The sequence below is a fragment of the Rhamphochromis sp. 'chilingali' genome (assembly GCF_963969265.1).
Source record: "Rhamphochromis sp. 'chilingali' genome assembly, chromosome: 10".
Taxonomy (NCBI): domain Eukaryota; kingdom Metazoa; phylum Chordata; class Actinopteri; order Cichliformes; family Cichlidae; genus Rhamphochromis; species Rhamphochromis sp. 'chilingali'.
The window spans coordinates 4,940,380-4,959,676 of NC_137937.1; the positions used below are offsets into that span (position 1 = coordinate 4,940,380).

The window sequence follows — 19,297 nt, forward strand, 5'->3', positions numbered from 1 at the left end:
CTGCTAGATGTGATCTTTCACATCACCAGCAATGTTGGTTTGTCTTAACCCAGTCTATGATTTGAACCTTATCAAAGGATTTGAATGTTAGTCCTCTGTATTGCAGTATGGACAGTAGGCTTTCAGTGGGCCTTTCTTGCTCTGAGCAGACGATTTGCAGTTCAGTAGCTCAATAGACTGCTTTGCCAGCAGATTCTCTGTGCCATGGAGTATAGTGGCTGTGCGTGTTACTGGCTTTGACTCTTTCAGGTGCTGATTTCTGGATGGTCCTCTCTCTGTCCTTTTGCTATAAACTTACCAAGTATCTAAATGTTTCCATGTTTTCAGCTTCAACCAGTCACATGTGTCTCCAAAACTCAAACCTCATTTCAGCTGGCAGCTTACTAAGGAGTCATGACACGTGAGAACCGCAAATCAGTTTCACTTAACCATCCAGACCAAGGGTCTTCAGTATACCAACAAGAGCACAAATCTGCAGCACAAAATTCGCAAAAGTCCCCACATCCCCACGACGGATATCTGGTGCATCCATGACACTTGCAATCTTTCTGTGAGTTTAACTGGTGGGGCTGGAATAGAAGGAGTTTTACATTCTCTTTTGTGCAGTTATGTATGATGGCTGGTATGCAAGGGAGGAATGAGGTTTATACTTGTTTTGTTTTGTTCTTTTGTTTGTTTGTTTTGTTTTACTCTTTTGCTTCGAGCTCTATCTACATGAGCTGCATGCTAAATGATCTTTTGTTAAAAGGCTTGGCATAATAAGCATGTGCTTCAGCCAGTACCTTTTTGATTAGCCTCATCTCGTGCATTCTTACTTTGTGGTAGATCTTTATTCTGTATTCATTGAGAGATTTGAATGCTAATCAAATAAATACATTTTTAAAAAAAATACTGGAATGATGTTATGATGGGTTTTTGTGCTGCTAAAGAATGGTGCTGGTCCCAGATGGTTGGTGGGTGCTTGAGTCTGATAATTGGGATGGACACTGGCAGCTAACTGCCCATACAGGCGAGACTTCTAACTCTACTGGATGATAGGTGGATGGATGAATGCTCACACTGTTGGGCATCACCTCAAATCTCTTGGAACCCTGACGGAGTAGGTACTAAAAAAGTACCAGGTATCAGGTACTATCACCTGGCTGGTGGCTGGTGTTTTTAGAGACACGGCTGCAGCCTTTCAGCTTGCAGCCGAACATACACACTACTAACAACAACACTCAAGACCCAATACAGCCTTTTAATACAGATGATCACTGATGCTACTCAGGTGTGTCCACCTTGCCGCAGCTGCACCACTGACCACACCCCGCCACATAAATATTAATGGAAGTGACTTGAGCCACATGCCTCTATGTCAAAGTTGCTAATGGTAACATTACGTCCAGCAGTTCATGCAGCAAGTCCTCCGGCAGGCCAGGCAGCAAATCCTCCGGCGGAGGTGGCAGGTGATTGGTTGCAGTTGGTGAGTGAAGATGCAAAGTGTTAAGGAGAAAATCCTGTATAAGCGGATGAAGGGAACTCAGTAGCCAGGGGAGACCGGAAACCAAGCAATACTTCTCCTCAGGATGATCCAGCCACTTTTGGGTCCATTGTTTGGTCACATTGTTCTGTCATGATACGGCTGTGTGGCAGGCAGGATGTAGACCCAAATGCAGGACTCGAACTCAAAGTGTTAACCAAAGGAGGCTGCTTTATTGCACTTGCAAAACACCATGAAAAAACACTTGCAAAAAACAAACCAAAACTCGAAACTAAATGCTAACAGAGCTAGGGAACTCGGAAGGAAAAACGCATACACATAGGAGTGGTGAGGGGACGACGCGACACTGATAGAGAGAAACCCAGGGCTAGGAGCACCGCTGGGAGTAATAAGACATAACATTCAAGGGAAAACAAAACTAGACACGCTGACATGAGACACGGGACCGTCAAAGTAAAATGAGATGAACACAAGAAACACAAAGGAAGCACAGAGAACACCTAAACACTGGAAAAAACAACAACAAACCTGAAAACTCTAAATATTAATAAACACAAAACATGAACATGGAGTCACCAGACTCCAGACCATGACACTTTGAGCTCTACTTTCTACTGTCCTCTACAGTCATTTCATCATTGTTCATTAGCACGTCTTTGAAATTACCAGGTTTTATATCATGACAGTCATCACAATTTCGGCATCATTAAACTGTTCTTTGAGACCCTCTTCAATCTGGTGACAGATGCTGTTATAACTGATGTCTGATCCCTGGTGTCCAATCTGGTGACTATCGCCCTGTAGCCCTCACCTCAGTAGTGATGAAGTGTTTTGAACGCCTGGTCAGAGACTTCATCATTTCTTCACTACCAGACACACTGGACCCACTACAGTTCGCTTACCGTCCAAATCGTTCCACAGACGATGCCATCTCTCATCTCCTCCACACATCACTCACTCACTTGGACATTAGAAGGGGGAATTATGTTAAAATGCTCTTCATAGACTACAGCTCTGCATTTAACACCATAATTCCCTCCACACTCACCACCAAGCTGGAGCATCTGGGACTCAGCTCATCTATGTGTCAGTGGATCTCCAACTTCCTAACTGGCAGACCACAGGCAGTAAGGATGGGCGGACATGTCTCAGCCTCCACCACTCTCAGCACTGGAGCCCCCCAGGGGTGTGTTCTGAGCCCCCTGCTGTACTCTCTGTACACATATGACTGCGTGGCCACTACCAGCTCCACCACCATCATCAAGTTTGCTGACGACACCGTCGTGGTGGGCCTGATCTCTGATAACAACGAGACGGCCTACCTGAAGGAGATTAGGAATCTGGAGAACTGGTGCCAGAGGAACAACCTCCTTCTAAACGTCAGTAAGACAAAGGAGCTGATAGTGGACTTCAGCACTAAGCAGGAGAGGAACTACCAGACCCCCGTCATCAACGAGTGCCCAGTGGAGAGAGTGGACAGCTTCAAATACCTCGGAGTTCACATCACGCAGGACCTGTCATGGTCCTGTCACATCAACTCCGTGGTGAAAAAGGCCCGTCAGCGTCTCTACCACCTCAGACGCTTGAGAGACTTCCAACTGCCCTCCAAGGTGCTCAGGAACTTTTACTCGTGCACCATAGAGAGCATCCTGACGGGAAACATCTTAACCTGGTTCGGGAACAGCACCATGCAGGACAGACGAGCTCTACAGAGGGTTGTGCGATCAGCTGAGCGCACCATCCGCTCCGAGCTCCCTGACCTGCACTCAATCTACAGCAGGCGGTGCTGGACCAAGGCCAGGAAGATCGTGAAGGACCTCAGCCATCCCAACAACGGACTGTTTTCTCTGTTGAGGTCAGGAAAGCGATTCCGCTCCCTGAAGACCAACACAGAGAGACTGAGGAGGAGCTTCTTCCCGCAGGCGATACGGTCTCTCAATCACACCACCACACAGTACTGACCCACACATATAGTTCTTACACACACACTGGACATTCTGGACATTGTTTTCACTTCATCACTTAAATCACTGCTGCTGTTATTGTGTATATATTTATTTATACTTCTTGTGTATTTTGTTCATACATTCTTATATAGTTCTATATTGTGTATTTTGTTGTACAGTTATTTTATTTTCAATTTAATTTATATATTTTATCTTATTCTTTCCCAGTGTGTTGTACAGTTATTTCATTTTTAACCTTAATTTATATTTTATTCCTTCCTAGTTAAATTTACCCTTTTTAATTTTTCATATTTATTTCCTATCTTATTCATAGCCTTTTCCTTTTTTGTTTTCTTTAGGTCACGAGCAGTTGTCAAAGCATTTCACTACATATCGTACTGTGTATGACTGTGTACGTGACAAATAAAAATTTGAATTTGAATTTGAATTTGGTCCATGTGAATCTGAAGAAGAAACACTCAGTGCATCATGGGAATCCCTTAGCAGCCTACACCTATTGCAGCATAACTAAGGGAGGATTCAGGGTCACCTGATCCAGCTCTAACTATATGCTTCAGAAAGGAAAGTTTTAAGACTAATCTTAAAATAGAGATAGTGTCTGTCTCCCAAATCCAAACTGGAAGCTGGTTCCATGGAAGAGGGGCCTGAAAACTGAAGAACTCTCCCTCCCATTCTACTTTTAAATACTCTAGGAACAAAAAGTAAGCTTGCAATGCGAGAGGGAAGTGTTCTAATGGGGTGATTCGGTACTATAAGGTCATTAAGATAAGATGGGGCCTTATTATTTAAGACCTTGTATGCAAAAAGCAGGATTTTGAATTCAATTCTGGATTTAACAGGGAGTCAATGGAGGGAAGCCAATATCGGAGAAATTTGCTCTCTCTTTCTAGTCCCTGCCAGTACTCTTGCTGCAGCATTTTGGATTAACTGAAGGCTTGTCAGGGAGTTTTAGGACATCCTGATAATAATGAATTACAGTCGTCCAGCCTAGAAGTAATAAATGCATGAACTATGTAACCCACCTAAAATTGCATCATGAAATTAACTGCAGTTCCCAAAGAATGTCAGTAGGTGGCACTCTGAGATTGTGTAGTGCTTGTGAACTTGAATCGTTATCGCGAAGGAGAACAACGTTAAGGCTACAAATGCTGGTCGGAGCAACTCACCAGGAATTTTTCCCTATTTCTTGTAAAAAAAAAAAAGGATTTTACTCTTCCGCTTGTTGGGAAGTGCGGACATTTTTGGTTGATGCCGATGTACCTCTTTTATGATCCCTGTTCATTTCCGGTGAGTTGACTCACTACGTTAGCATAGCAAGCTAATCGTTAGTTAAGTGTAGTGTAAATTCTATGTGTTTTTTAAGTGCTGTATTATCTTTGATACTCTAAGCCAATCGGAGATGTTTTTTTCTGAAAGCTAGGAAGTAAGTTTTATTTCCTGTAAGGAGATGATAATCAATCAATGATAATCAATGATATAAGTGACCATTTACCAGTCTTTGCATCTTATAATTGCCATTATAAAATTAACAGAAATGAACACAAGATTATTTACAAAAGAATTCGAACAGAGAAGACATTTAACTGTCTTAAAAATTAACTTTTAAAGCAAGAAACTTCTTCATGTTCATGTTTATGAACACGAAGAAGTTAATAAACCTTATGAAGCATTTTTAAGAACACATTAAACACACATTAGTAACACATTACTTGGTAAAAACTGCCAGGTGATTGAAATCAACAGGAAACACAACTATGCAGGAAGACCATGGATGACTAAAGGACTGCAAAATGCCAGGAAAAAAAGAACACCCTATATCTTATATATATATATATAATATTTTATTAAAAGGTTAGAACACAATAAAGAAAACACAAAAGGTATATGGAATGTCATAAACAGTACAATCAAAAATGAATCAAGGAACAATGATTACCCTGGGTACTTTATAGAAGGGACAAAAAGCATTAACAAAATGAAAGAGAAAGCAAATGGTTTTAATGAATTCTTCGTAAATATGGGGCCAAAACTGGCAGAGGAAATAAAGGCCGATGGAATAGAAAGGAACACTGGTGAAAATATTGAAAGGAATAGAAGCTCAGTGTTTCTAAGAGCAGTGGAAGAGAATGAAATATATGACATCGTTAGAGGACTTAAGAACAAAACCAGTACAGATTGGAATGACATTGATGTTGTAACAGTAAGAGAGTTGCTGATTATTTATGGTATTGGAAAACCGTTAAAATACGTTTTCAACTTGTCTTTTCAAAAAGGTTTTTTTCCTGAAAAAATGAAAGTTGTTCAAGTTATTCCAATTTACAAAACAGGTAAAAAGCATCACTTTGCAAATTATAGACCAGTGACTATTTATAAAAAGTTTATAAAAATTTATAAAAAGATTTGACAGTTTTGTGGACAAATGTGAATTGCCTACATAATAAGAAGTACACACTTGGAGTTTTTTTAAATTAAAAAAACTGTTCAATACCAGGGCTGCCACGATTAGTCGACTAGTCACGATTACATCGACTATCAAAATCGTCGAAGACTAATTTAATAGTCGACACGTCGTTTGAAGCTTTGTAAGATCCCAAAAGACACAGGAATAAGTAGTAGGATTTAAGAGTGTAATAACGGACTGAAACAGAAGATTCCAAAAATGGCAGCAGCTAGTTAGTTTTAATATTACTCTTATTATTCTTTCTGGGTCACAAAATAAATGTTTAACATATTTCAGGAGAGAATGTAGCTGTGTAAACCTCAAATATGTGCTCAGTTTATCAAGACACCACATATTTTCAAAAGCGCCCCGACATTTTCGGAGACGTCTGTTACCCACTAGCTCGATAGCTAGCCGGGGTTCAAGGCTCGCTAGAGCCGGTGAGAACACCAGACTCCTGGCAAACCATTTTCAAACCCACCGCCGTCTTTCGCTACTCAGGTTAAACATGATATCCAAGTCACTTAGATAACTTAAAAATGTTATTGTTTGGCTTTTTTCAGTATTTTATTTGTTCCTGAGTAAATTGGTTTGGCTGAGATTAAAGTTATAGTTTTTACACAGCTGAATAAACGTCAAGCAGACAGCTGATCATCAGAAGTGTGAGATGCTTGAGAATTTACTCCGGTGCCCTGTTATATTTTAGATAGCAAGGAGCAGACGGCTGAGTTTATTAAACTTCACCGAAACAATCTGCAAATTTAATTAAAATTTAATAAACTATCATCTTGTCTTTATTTTTTAGTTAGCACATACACTTAAAGCTGTAAGCTAATGATAGTTATATTAGAGCAGATGCATGCTGGTGCAGTAAGCTCTGTGTTGCATGATCTGATTAGTGGACTAATCGCAAAAATAATCGGTGACTAGTCGACTATCAAAATAAACGTTTGTGGCAGCCCTATTCGATACTGTCAGTCATGAAATTCTAATAAAAAAAATGGAAAGTATGGGTTTAGGGGAGTGGTTTTGGAGTGATAAAAAGCTATGTAGTGAATATGCAACAATATGTACAAATAAATGAGTAGGAATCTAAATTGATGGATGTTGCTTGTGACATACCTCAAAGATCAGTATTAGGTCCAAAAGAATTCATGGATTCTTTATTGTCATTCGCATCACATGTTTACATGAGGTGTAACGAAAATTACGTGCACGTGGTCCCGGAGCGAAAGAAACAGAGTAACGAAGAAACAGAATAAAAAGAAAACAGAATAACAAGTAATAAGTATTTCAAATAAATTAAGTGCAGCAACCTGAGTATTATAAATGCAAGTATTAAAATAATACAAATAAAATAAATAGAGTGCAACAACCTGAGTACCAGTATGGAGTATAGATATAGAAATGTAGGTATAAATACTTTAGCAGCAAATGGCATGATGTCTAGCATTGATAAAGTGACGATGTCAGTAGTGATTAGGTGCTACAATAACAGTTCTTGTCCATTATTGACTGAGAAGTCTCACAGTTTCTGGAATGAAGCTGTTTCTCTGTCTGGTGGTTTTGCATTTAATGCTCCTGAGCCTCCTGCCTGGGGGGCAGAAGGTTTATTATGTATAAAAATTATATTTGCCAAGTATCGAAGATTCTAAAGTTTGTAATATTTGCAGATGACACAAATATATTTTGTTCAGGTGTGGAATTGCCACAGGTTTTGGAGGTGATCACACAGGGATTAAAGATATTAAAGAAGTGGTTTGATATAAATAAATTATCATTAAATCTAGATAAAAGCAAATTTATGTTATTTGGAAACCATAAGAAAAATATCGAAGTAGAAATATGTGTTGACAATGTATATTTAGAAAGAGTAAATGAAATAAAATTTCTTGGTGTGATCATTGACCACCATCATTGTTAGGGGGAAATTGGAAAGGAGGCATTGCCGTTCTGGGGAAAACAAAGCAAATCTTGGATCAGAAAGCACTTCACATATTATACTGTGCTTCACTACTACCATATATGAGCTATTGTGTAGAGGTCTGGGGAAACACATGCAGAAGTAATACACAAACAATAACTATAATGCAGAAAAGGGCCATTAGAATAATAAATAATGCAGGGTACAGGGAACATACAAATGCACTCTTTATCAAAATGCATGAAATTCCAAGACTTGGTGAAGTTTGAAACAACGCAAATAATATATAAAGCAAGAAATAAAATGCTTCCAAAAGACATCTGTAAATTGTTTATAGAAAGAGAAGGGGGGTATAACTTAAGAGGAAAATGGAATTTAAAAATACAAAGTCCTAGAACGACAAAGTATGTCTATCTCAATAGCGGGAGTTAAATTACGGAACAGTCAGAACAGAACAAATAAAAGAAAGTAACAACATAAACTAGGGCTGGGCGATATGGCCTAAAATTCATATCGCGATATAATTTGAAGCATGTGCAGTAACGATATATATCGCGATATATTCTTTTCTTCTGTATAACGTATTTTCCGCACTATAAGGCACTTAAAATCCTTTAATTTTCTCAAAAATCGAGAGTGTGCCTTATGTATGAATTCTGGTTGTGCTTACGGACCTCGAACCGATTTTGGCGTGCAGAAATCTGTTAAAAAATGTTTTAGTACAACTTTGTTAAGCCGCACTGCTTGATGGATTGTCAGAGCATTACAGCTGCCGTAGTGAGGAGCCTCGCGGAGTAATCTGGGTCCAAAACTCCGTCTGCTTCAGGTCCCAAAGTCAAACGAACACTGAGAGTTAAAAACGGTCTAAATTCTTTCATCTTTAATAAAATTATCAGCGTTGCTGCTTTATCAGGTGTAACAATTAAGTTTAACATCCATGCGTCCATGAAAACAGAAGTTATTACATTTAACGGAGTTAGAAGTTAACAGGAAGTTAGCTCGCTAGTTTACACCTAAACATGACATACCATGTTCTGACTGAGAGATTTTTGAAACTAATTCAAACGTACAGCTCTGCTACCACTTCCAACATAAATGAAAACAGGAAACTAAACAGCAGTGGCGTTTGTAGGGTTACTGAAGTTGGACTACCTGGTATATAATGTTGTGCTACGTGATTGCTAGCGACACAGCTATTTAAGCATAACATTAGCACAGTGAAGGATGAAGGATGAACGCCAACTTTTTTTTATCACTCATTAAAACTTAACGTGAGGGATTCTGGTGGTCAGGGACAAATGCAATCGCATAGCAGGATGCTATACACGGGCCAAACTTCAGTCAGGAGAACAACTAAGATTATTCATCCACAATACGAGGTTAGTTATTAATATACTGCAACAACATGAGAATAGAACAGCTGCGAGAGAATTCAACATTAATGAATCAATGTTACGGAAGTGGAGGAAGCGCAGTTTTTGGCTTTCCCCATATTTCAAAAGTGCTTCATCTCTTTGCTATGACTGTCGCCCAGCATAATTTGCAGATGATAATGGTTGTAGCCGCTGCGATGCTTTCAACCAAAACAGGCGCAGTTTGATGACATCATCAACATGCGCCATCGCGATAGAGTGATATAGTCAAAATCTCTATCGTTGGCCAAAATTATATCGTTTATCTCACCCACCCCTAACATAAACCAGTTTAAAATAAAATATAAAAAACAAATCTTAAACAAATATAAGAATGAAGAAAACGGGGTAAACCCAGGACCGTAATTGAAGTGATGTTTTGGTTTGTTTGTTTCATTATTTGTGAATCTAATTTACATATTCTGTCTTTATTTATATGAAAGAAATGATATTGTCATTTTTTTTGTTTGTTTTGCTGTTGTTTCATTTGTTTGTTTGTTTAATTTAAGAATAAAAGAAAATTAAATGAATGAGATGTAAAATTTGAGGGGGTAGGGGCAAATAAGTGTATACTTCTGCCTACTCCTTTTCAAACAAAAGAATTGAATGATATTATGTAATGATGGTGAATGTACATGTTTGAAATAAAAATGAACTGAAGTGAAATAAATATGACCAGTCTTTGAATAAATAGTACTGCGACCACGTTTTGTACTTCTCTCGTGCATCGATGAGGTGCATTCTCACAATTCAGTAAGCGCTGGATTATTGTTACTGCTGTTCACAAAAGAGGAGATGTGAGTTAATTTTGTGTGATAAGTGCCTATGGAAACCGTTTTAAGGTTCTTTAATTCTGTTATTATCGATTGCATTAAGTTGTCATTTACGAAAATGAGAGGTGTATGGTCACTAGTGTTGATTAAGTTGTTTTATAATATTAATGCAAAATGTGTTCACTGCCCTGTGCAGGTTGGTCTTTTTGTTGGAGTGTGAAATTGTGCGAGTGAGACCAGTAAATTCACCTGCAGCGAGCCAGGATTCAGGATCCCAGCTGCGATGGAGGAAGGTTTGCAGCCTACTTAGAAGTGACAGACGCGTTACTTCCTGACAGATAAGCTTATGAGATCTCAAAACAATACACTGCCTGGGTAGTACTACTAACATTAACACTATCCACACACACTTCACACACCTGAACAGAAAAGACTGAAAAGAACTCTGAACTGAGTACACAGGCTGACAAACATGGACTATTGGAATTTTCTCATTGTGAATTGTTGAATGACTATTTATGGTTTTGTTTAAATAAATGTTAACTGTTCTTTTAGCTGTGTGTCACGTGCTCCTTAGTCGATTTCTAGAGAACATAAACCCAAGATCCTAACTTCCTCTACGTTCTGTAGTGGTAAAGTATCATGTGTTACAACTAGGTTTTTAGCGTCACGTTGAGACAGGATATTCCTCATTTCAGAGATATTGCACAAATGGAAGAAAGCAGTCCTACATATTTGTTTAATATGTGCATTGAAGGACATATCCTGGTCAAAAATTACTCCAAAATTACTTTCCTGCAACCAGGAAAGAAATTACTAGCCAGGGAGACGTGGCTAGTCGTTGCTCCATTATTTATTCCAATTCAAGCTCATGCAGTCTTTTGTTACTTTATAGTAGTACAACTGTGTATTTACTTTTTCCAAAAATAGCTCACATTATGATGATGATGATGAAGCTTTATTTGTCACTTGCAGTTGCCTGCAGCAAAATTGGACCCCTTCTGACCATACATACATTACACAAACATCACATTGGGGAGACAGGTCAGAACAGGGAGCTTACAGAAAAACAGTGAAATGTACAACACAATAGGGGAGTGGAGGAGGAAAAAAGAGAACTCTACTCAGACTGAGCTCCTGGTAGGGGATCAGTATGAGAACAGAAAACAAAAATTCCTCAGCACAAAAAGCACATGAATCTTCACACTGTAACACCATGAAAACACATGACAAGCAACAGGGATGGGTAAATGGGGTGAGAGGTTGCCAGTGTAGACAGCAGCATGATTCCACGCTGGCCCGGTCAATCGCCGTCTGCATCGGGTGGGTGCAACCATTGGAGGCGTTTGGAGGGGGGAGAGTGTACATCTGCGTCAGTGTACGTGTGTGTGTCCTGTTCAACTTGAGAGAGAGTGTCCTTTTACCTGGTTAAGCAAAGTCAACAGTCCTGATCCGACGCAGGTGTCCTTGAAGGATACGATCAGAGAGAATTTCTTGTTCAGGAGCCAAATGAGTGAAGGAGATGATTGTTTGGGTTAATGTGAACAACTGCATGCAATTTCACAGTTGGTCTAATGTCCATCACTGGTCACTTGATCTGTCAATTTCCCATTGCAGAGCCGTGAGCTTCTCTAAGGTCTTATCCATATTGCGTTCAATAAACGCAGTGTGAGTACTCAGAGATTGCCCATCGTCAATCACGTCGGCCAGCCTTGTGGGACCGCTTTCTTTGTTTTCGATAAGCCAGGTTCAAGCCAGCTCCGATCAGCCAGAACTCTGTTATCATGGTTCCAAATGGGTAGATCTCGTTCAACGTCCTCTATTGAGAGTGTCGCCAGACACACGACGCAACCGACCATCAAGTATCCGGCAGCAAGGGGCTCTGCAGGACAATCAGGCTCTCCCGAGCCCAGGCTTCTCATCAAAAATAGGGTGTCAATTTCGTTAAGGGACCAGTTGATCAAATTCATAATTCTTTAGGTCTTAGAGAACAAGACTGAGAGACTCTCTGAGGGTTAGAAAGTTACACGAGAATACACAAGGACATGAGAAGCCAAGCAGGAAAGATAAGGGAAGGGAGAGGGAAAAGATGCAACTGCTTCCGTCAAGAGCGAGATAGGATTTCACATATTCTCAATACGTGTTCCGTTATCAGATAGACAAAGAGAATGAACATATTCCACTGTCATAGACAAAGCCGATTTTCTTATGAAACTCGCTTCAAAATGAATGCTAAAAAGATAATCCATGAATTTCGAAAGATTCCGAAAGAATGGTGTAATCACTACCATCTTGATATGTGCACTGAATTTAAGTAAATACTTTATGGCAGAAAACAAACAACTAAAACAACACACTATAAAGGTGGAGCCGATCAGTAACATTACAGAACGTTGAATTTACTAGACTAAACAATGTTTCTGTGCTTTCAGTTTCTGACCTTAATAACTAATCTATGCAATATATCGGGTGTGACTGCTTTTATTTTCTATTTCTGGTACAATACTAGCCTGCAAGCAGGAAAGAAATGATAAGGCAGGGAGTACATGTAACATTATGAGAAAACAGTGCTGAGCATGCTTCTGACTACTAACAACAGGCCAAACCATGGTCTCACACTGCCACCTACTGGTACAAAAATGGAGCATCAGCTACAAATATCCCAGACTAGTTACCAGGTCTATAGTTAAAACTAGTTAATTTAGAGGATTTTCAAAAGAAAATATCACTTACATTTAAAGTAAAATAGCTGAAATATAAGTTAATTCACATAAGTGTGATTAGACGTTAGTGGCTATCACACACACACACGTTCATACTGTTGCTCTTTGATTAGATAACTCTATGGCTGCTGTCAATATACAGGCGAAGCTTACGGGTTATGCAGCCAACTTTGTAAGTTGGATCATTAAGTCTATGAATCACCCTGTTAAGCACAAAAAGGTGCTTACACAACTGAAAAAATCTGCTATGTCTTTTCCACAGGGGACTCACCTTTGTATAGCAGACCGATATAGATTGAAGACTGGTTGGGTTGGCCAAATAGTCCATTCCAACTTTAACTCTAAGACAGAGGGGTGGCCATCCTTATGGGTAAAAACGTCCCATTTCCTGTATCAACCATTTTATCTGATCCTATGGGTCCTTATTATGGGTCCGTATTACTGTGGTTGGCCAACATTATGGACTTTATGGACAACTTTATGAACTGATTTAAGCCAACATTTACGCCCCCAAATGGGATGATGAAACCTTAATTGTCTATTAATTCTCGTGAATTCTGGATATGACAACACACAATCTCATTTTAGCTGGAGGTACAAGCTGTGTGCTCTCTAACCTAGAAAGAAGCTCTAATAAGGATACTCATCCAGGACATGCTCCGACTATATTCCTGTCCACAAAATGTTCTATTGGATAAATTCATTTGTCACTGATAAATGTCCTCTTCCACTTATTGAAACTTGCAATTATCAATCTATTGTTATTTCAGATCATACCCCCCTATTGATGAGATGGGGGTTGGATGCCTCACTGCCCTCCGCCTCTGGCAGTGGCCCTTTCTACTAAGGAGGCAAGAGTTCTGCATGTCCTGGTGACCCTCCACCTGTTTCACAGGTGGGTGCAGCCTGATCTATCTAGTGAAAGTCTAGACAGACCAGACCAGCTCAACCACACAGACACTTCCTACCCGATTTGAGGACAAAAGCAGAGTATGCAATATGTGGGACAAACAAACACACACACACACACAAATGGCAAATGTGAGATCATGGGAATCTAAGCAGCTTGAACCGAAAGTGACTAAAAATTGTCAAGGCTGAGCAGGACTCAAGCGCAGACTACGAATCACAATAAACATTTTTTTTATTTACATGACACAGAGTGCACTATATACAAGTGGGGAGAAGGGGTCCAGCGAATCCAGAGGTCCATGGAGGGTGGGGGGCTCCACAGGATCACTGCAACTGCCACACTCACGAACAGGGTCTCAAGGCGGGGCACGGAAAATCTATATACAAGGACAAAATGTTAAATGCCAAGAAAAGCACAAAGAGAAATCAAAATATTTCCAAAGCTAGAATTGCACTAACGAATGTTACACAGTAGTCCAGCGACAAAGGGCTCCAAGCAACTGCCTTCAGAAGTGGCTGGTAAACAGGATGATGAACCTCAGGTGAGAAATTGCTTGCAGGTGTGAGGACAGCAACCGGGAGCCCATGATTAGGTCCACCCAGGCATCGCGTTGTGAGCAGGGAAGCAAGAAAGAAAGTGAGAGAAACAAAAACAAATACATATACATGTAGCGTAACTGGACCATGACAGTAATATTTCAGTTTGATCAACCATCTCAACAAGTTCAATTACTTTCTTTTCAAGCTGCTTACACTACATTGACTTATGTTTTTACACAATCTCAGAAGAGGAGAGCCACTGAGGGAACGCCTTCCGCCCTCCAACGCCTCCACCGTGACCTCCACTTCTGAGAGGAATTGCCTACAGATCAAGCATGGAGTGTGCCTGAATGGACATCAGAACTCCAAGGTTCGGCCCAGTGTTGAGGGTTTTCCCAAAGGAGAGGGCCTGGCGGGCGGTGCCTCACAGCCCTCCGCCTCTGGGAGTGGCCCCTTTCTACTAAGGAGGCAAGAGGTGGCCAGGAGTCTGTCAGCGAGTTCTGCATGTCCTGGTGACCCTCCACCTGTTTCACAGGTGGGTGCAGCCTGATCTATCTAGTGAAAGTCTAGACAGACCAGACCAGCTCAACCACACAGACACTTCCTACCTGATTTGAGGACAAAAGCAGAGTATGCAATATGTGGGACACACACACACACACACACACACACACTCACTCACAGATCAGTTGAAAGGGACAGAAGAAATGGCAAAAGTGAGAATATCTCACACACACACAACAGAGGGGGAAGAGATAGAGAAATTGGCAAATGTGAGATCATGCTAAGCAGCTTGAACTGAAAGTGACTGGAAATGTTTACGTTTGATCAGCCACCCATCCATTCTCTGCTGTGTTTCTTTTCCAGTGTCACAGGGCAGCTCGAGCCTATCCCAGCTATCTTAGGGCGAGAAGCAGGGTGCACCCTCGACAGGTCACCAGTCTGTTACAGGGCTAACACATAGACGCAGAAAACCATTCGCACCTATCGCCAATTTACACTCTTCGATTACCTATTGCCACTAACTGCAGGTCGTTGGACTGTGGCAGGAAGCCGGAGTACAAGGAAAGAACCCACGCAAAAGCAGGAAGAACATGCAAACTCCACACAGAGCGACGGTAGAGCTGAACTCAAGACCTTCTTCCTGTGCGGTAACGGTGCTAACCACTGTGCCGCCCGCGTGTGAGCAACCGTCTCCCAGAAATTTAAAAAAGTTCAGTTACTTTCATTTCAAGCTGCTTACACTACATTGACTTTTGTTTTTACAGAATCTCAGAAGAGGAGAGCCACTGAGGGAACGCCTTCCGCCCTCCAACGCCTCCACCGTGACCTCCACTTCTGAGAGGAATTGCCCACAGATCAAGCATGGAGTGTGCCTGAATGGACATACAGAACTCCAAGGTTCGGCCCAGTGTTGAGGGTTTTCCCAAAGGAGAGGGCCCGGCGGGCGGTGCCTCACAGCCCTCTGCCTCTGGGAGTGGCCCCTTTCTACTAAGGAGGCAAGAGGTGGCCAGGAGTCTGTCAGCAAGTTCTGCATGTCCTGGTGACCCTCCACCTGTTTCACAGGTGGGTGCAGCCTGATCTATCTAGTGAAAGTCTAGACAGACCAGACCAGCTCAACCACACAGACACTTCCTACCTGATTTGAGGACAAAAGCAGAGTATGCAATATGTGGGACACACACACACACACACACACTCACTCACACACAGATCAGTTGAAAGGGACAGAAGAAATGGCAAAAGTGAGAATATCTCACACACACACAACAGAGGGGGAAGAGATAGAGAAATTGGCAAATGTGAGATCATGCTAAGCAGCTTGAACTGAAAGTGACTGGAAATGTTTACGTTTGATCAGCCACCCATCCATTCTCTGCTGTGTTTCTTTTCCAGTGTCACAGGGCAGCTCGAGCCTATCCCAGCTATCTTAGGGCGAGAAGCAGGGTGCACCCTCGACAGGTCACCAGTCTGTTACAGGGCTAACACATAGACGCAGAAAACCATTCGCACCTATCGCCAATTTACACTCTTCGATTACCTATTGCCACTAACTGCAGGTCGTTGGACTGTGGCAGGAAGCCGAAGTACAAGGAAAGAACCCACGCAAAAACAGGAAGAACATGCAAACTCCACACAGAGCGACGGTAGAGCTGAACTCAAGACCTTCTTCCTGTGCGGTAACGGTGCTAACCACTGTGCCGCCCGCGTGTGAGCAACCGTCTCCCAGAAATTTAAAAAAGTTCAGTTACTTTCATTTCAAGCTTCTTACACTACATTGACTTATGTTTTTACAGAATCTCAGAAGAGGAGAGCCACTGAGGGAACGCCTTCCGCCCTCCAACGCCTCCACCGTGACCTCCACTTCTGAGAGGAATTGCCCACAGATCAAGCATGGAGTGTGCCTGAATGGACATACAGAACTCAAAGGTTCGGCCCAGTGTTGAGGGTTTTCCCCAAAGGAGAGGGCCCGGCGGGCGGTGCCTCACAGCCCTCTGCCTCTGGGAGTGGCCCCTTTCTACTAAGGAGGCAAGAGGTGGCCAGGAGTCTGTCAGCGAGTTCTGCATGTCCTGGTGACCCTCCACCTGTTTCACAGGTGGGTGCAGCCTGATCTATCTAGTGAAAGTCTAGACAGACCAGACCAGCTCAACCACACAGACACTTCCTACCTGATTTGAGGACAAAAGCAGAGTATGCAATATGTGGGACACACACACACACACACACACACACACACACACTCACACACAGATCAGTTGAAAGGGACAGAAGAAATGGCAAAAGTGAGAATATCTCACACACACACAACAGAGGGGGAAGAGATAGAGAAATTGGCAAATGTGAGATCATGCTAAGCAGCTTGAACTGAAAGTGACTGGAAATGTTTACGTTTGATCAGCCACCCATCCATTCTCTGCTGTGTTTCTTTTCCAGTGTCACAGGGCAGCTCGAGCCTATCCCAGCTATCTTAGGGCGAGAAGCAGGGTGCACCCTCGACAGGTCACCAGTCTGTTACAGGGCTAACACATAGACGCAGAAAACCATTCGCACCTATCGCCAATTTACACTCTTCGATTACCTATTGCCACTAACTGCAGGTCGTTGGACTGTGGCAGGAAGCCGGACTACAAGGAAAGAACCCACGCAAAAGCAGGAAGAACATGCAAACTCCACACAGAGCGACGGTAGAGCTGAACTCAAGACCTTCTTCCTGTGTGGTAACGGTGCTAACCACTGTGCCGCCCGCGTGTGAGCAACCGTCTCCCAGAAATTTAAAAAAGTTCAGTTACTTTCTTTCAAGCTGCTTACACTACATTGACTTTTGTTTTTACAGAATCTCAGAAGAGGAGAGCCACTGAGGGAACGCCTTCCGCTCTCCAACGCCTCCACCATGACCTCCACTTCTGAGAGGAATTGCCCACAGATCAAGCATGGAGTGTGCCTGAATGGACATACAGAACTCCAAGGTTCGGCCCAGTGTTGAGGGTTTTCCCAAAGGAGAGGGCCCGGCGGGCGGTGCCTCACAGCCCTCTGCCTCTGGGAGTGGCCCCTTTCTACTAAGGAGGCAAGAGGTGGCCAGGAGTCTGTCAGCGAGTTCTGCATGTCCTGGTGACCCTCCACCTGTTTCACAGGTAGGTGCAGCCTGATCTATCTAGTGAAAGTCTAGACAGACCAGACCAGCTCAACCACACAGACACTTCCTACCTGATTTGAGGACAAAAGCAGAGTATGCAATATGTGGGACACACACACACACACACACACACACACACACACACACACACACACACACACACACACACACACACACACACACACACACACACACACACACACACACTCACAGATCAGTTGAAAGGGACAGAAGAAATGGCAAAAGTGAGAATATCTCACACACACACAACAGAGGGGGAAGAGATAGAGAAATTGGCAAATGTGAGATCATGCTAAGCAGCTTGAACTGAAAGTGACTGGAAATGTTTACGTTTGATCAGCCACCCATCCATTCTCTGCTGTGTTTCTTTTCCAGTGTCACAGGGCAGCTTGAGCCTATCCCAGCTATCTTAGGGCGAGAAGCAGGGTGCACCCTCGACAGGTCACCAGTCTGTTACAGGGCTAACACATAGACGCAGAAAACCATTCGCACCTATCGCCAATTTACACTCTTCGATTACCTATTGCCACTAACTGCAGGTCGTTGGACTGTGGCAGGAAGCCGGAGTACAAGGAAAGAACCCACGCAAACACAGGAAGAACATGCAAACTCCACACAGAGCGACGGTAGAGCTGAACTCAAGACCTTCTTCCTGTGTGGTAACGGTGCTAACCACTGTGCCGCCCGCGTGTGAGCAACCGTCTCCCAGAAATTTAAAAAAGTTCAGTTACTTTCATTTCAAGCTGCTTACACTACATTGACTTATGTTTTTACAGAATCTCAGAAGAGGAGAGCCACTGAGGGAACGCCTTCCGCCCTCCAACGCCTCCACCGTGACCTCCACTTCTGAGAGGAATTGCCCACAGATCAAGCATGGAGTGTGCCTGAATGGACATACAGAACTCCAAGGTTCGGCCCAGTGTTGAGGGTTTTCCCAAAGGAGAGGGCCCGGCGGGCGGTGCCTCACAGCCCTCTGCCTCTGGGAGTGGCCCCTTTCTACTAAGGAGGCAAGAGGTGGCCAGGAGTCTGTCAGCGAGTTCTGCATGTCCTGGTGACCCTCCACCTGTTTCACAGGTAGGTGCAGCCTGATCTATCTAGTGAAAGTCTAGACAGACCAGACCAGCTCAACCACACAGACACTTCCTACCTGATTTGAGGACAAAAGCAGAGTATGCAATATGTGGGACACACACACACACACACACACACACACAGATCAGTTGAAAGGGACAGAAGAAATGGCAAAAGTGAGAATATCTCACACACACACAACAGAGGGGGAAGAGATAGAGAAATTGGCAAATGTGAGATCATGCTAAGCAGCTTGAACTGAAAGTGACTGGAAATGTTTACGTTTGATCAGCCACCCATCCATTCTCTGCTGTGTTTCTTTTCCAGTGTCACAGGGCAGCTCGAGCCTATCCCAGCTATCTTAGGGCGAGAAGCAGGGTGCACCCTCGACAGGTCA

General features: G+C 42.5%; 1 long non-coding RNA gene across 1 annotated transcript; it reads right to left on the reverse strand.

The window, feature by feature from the left end:
• Positions 1–10,935: 10,935 nt before the first annotated feature.
• Positions 10,936–14,753, reverse strand: LOC308404589. The gene is made up of 2 exons (XR_013973150.1): positions 14,094–14,753; positions 10,936–14,011 (listed from the first exon to the last, which is right to left on the reverse strand). It is a non-coding gene; the product is annotated as an uncharacterized lncRNA (long non-coding RNA).
• Between the last annotated feature and the right edge of the window lie 4,544 nt (positions 14,754–19,297).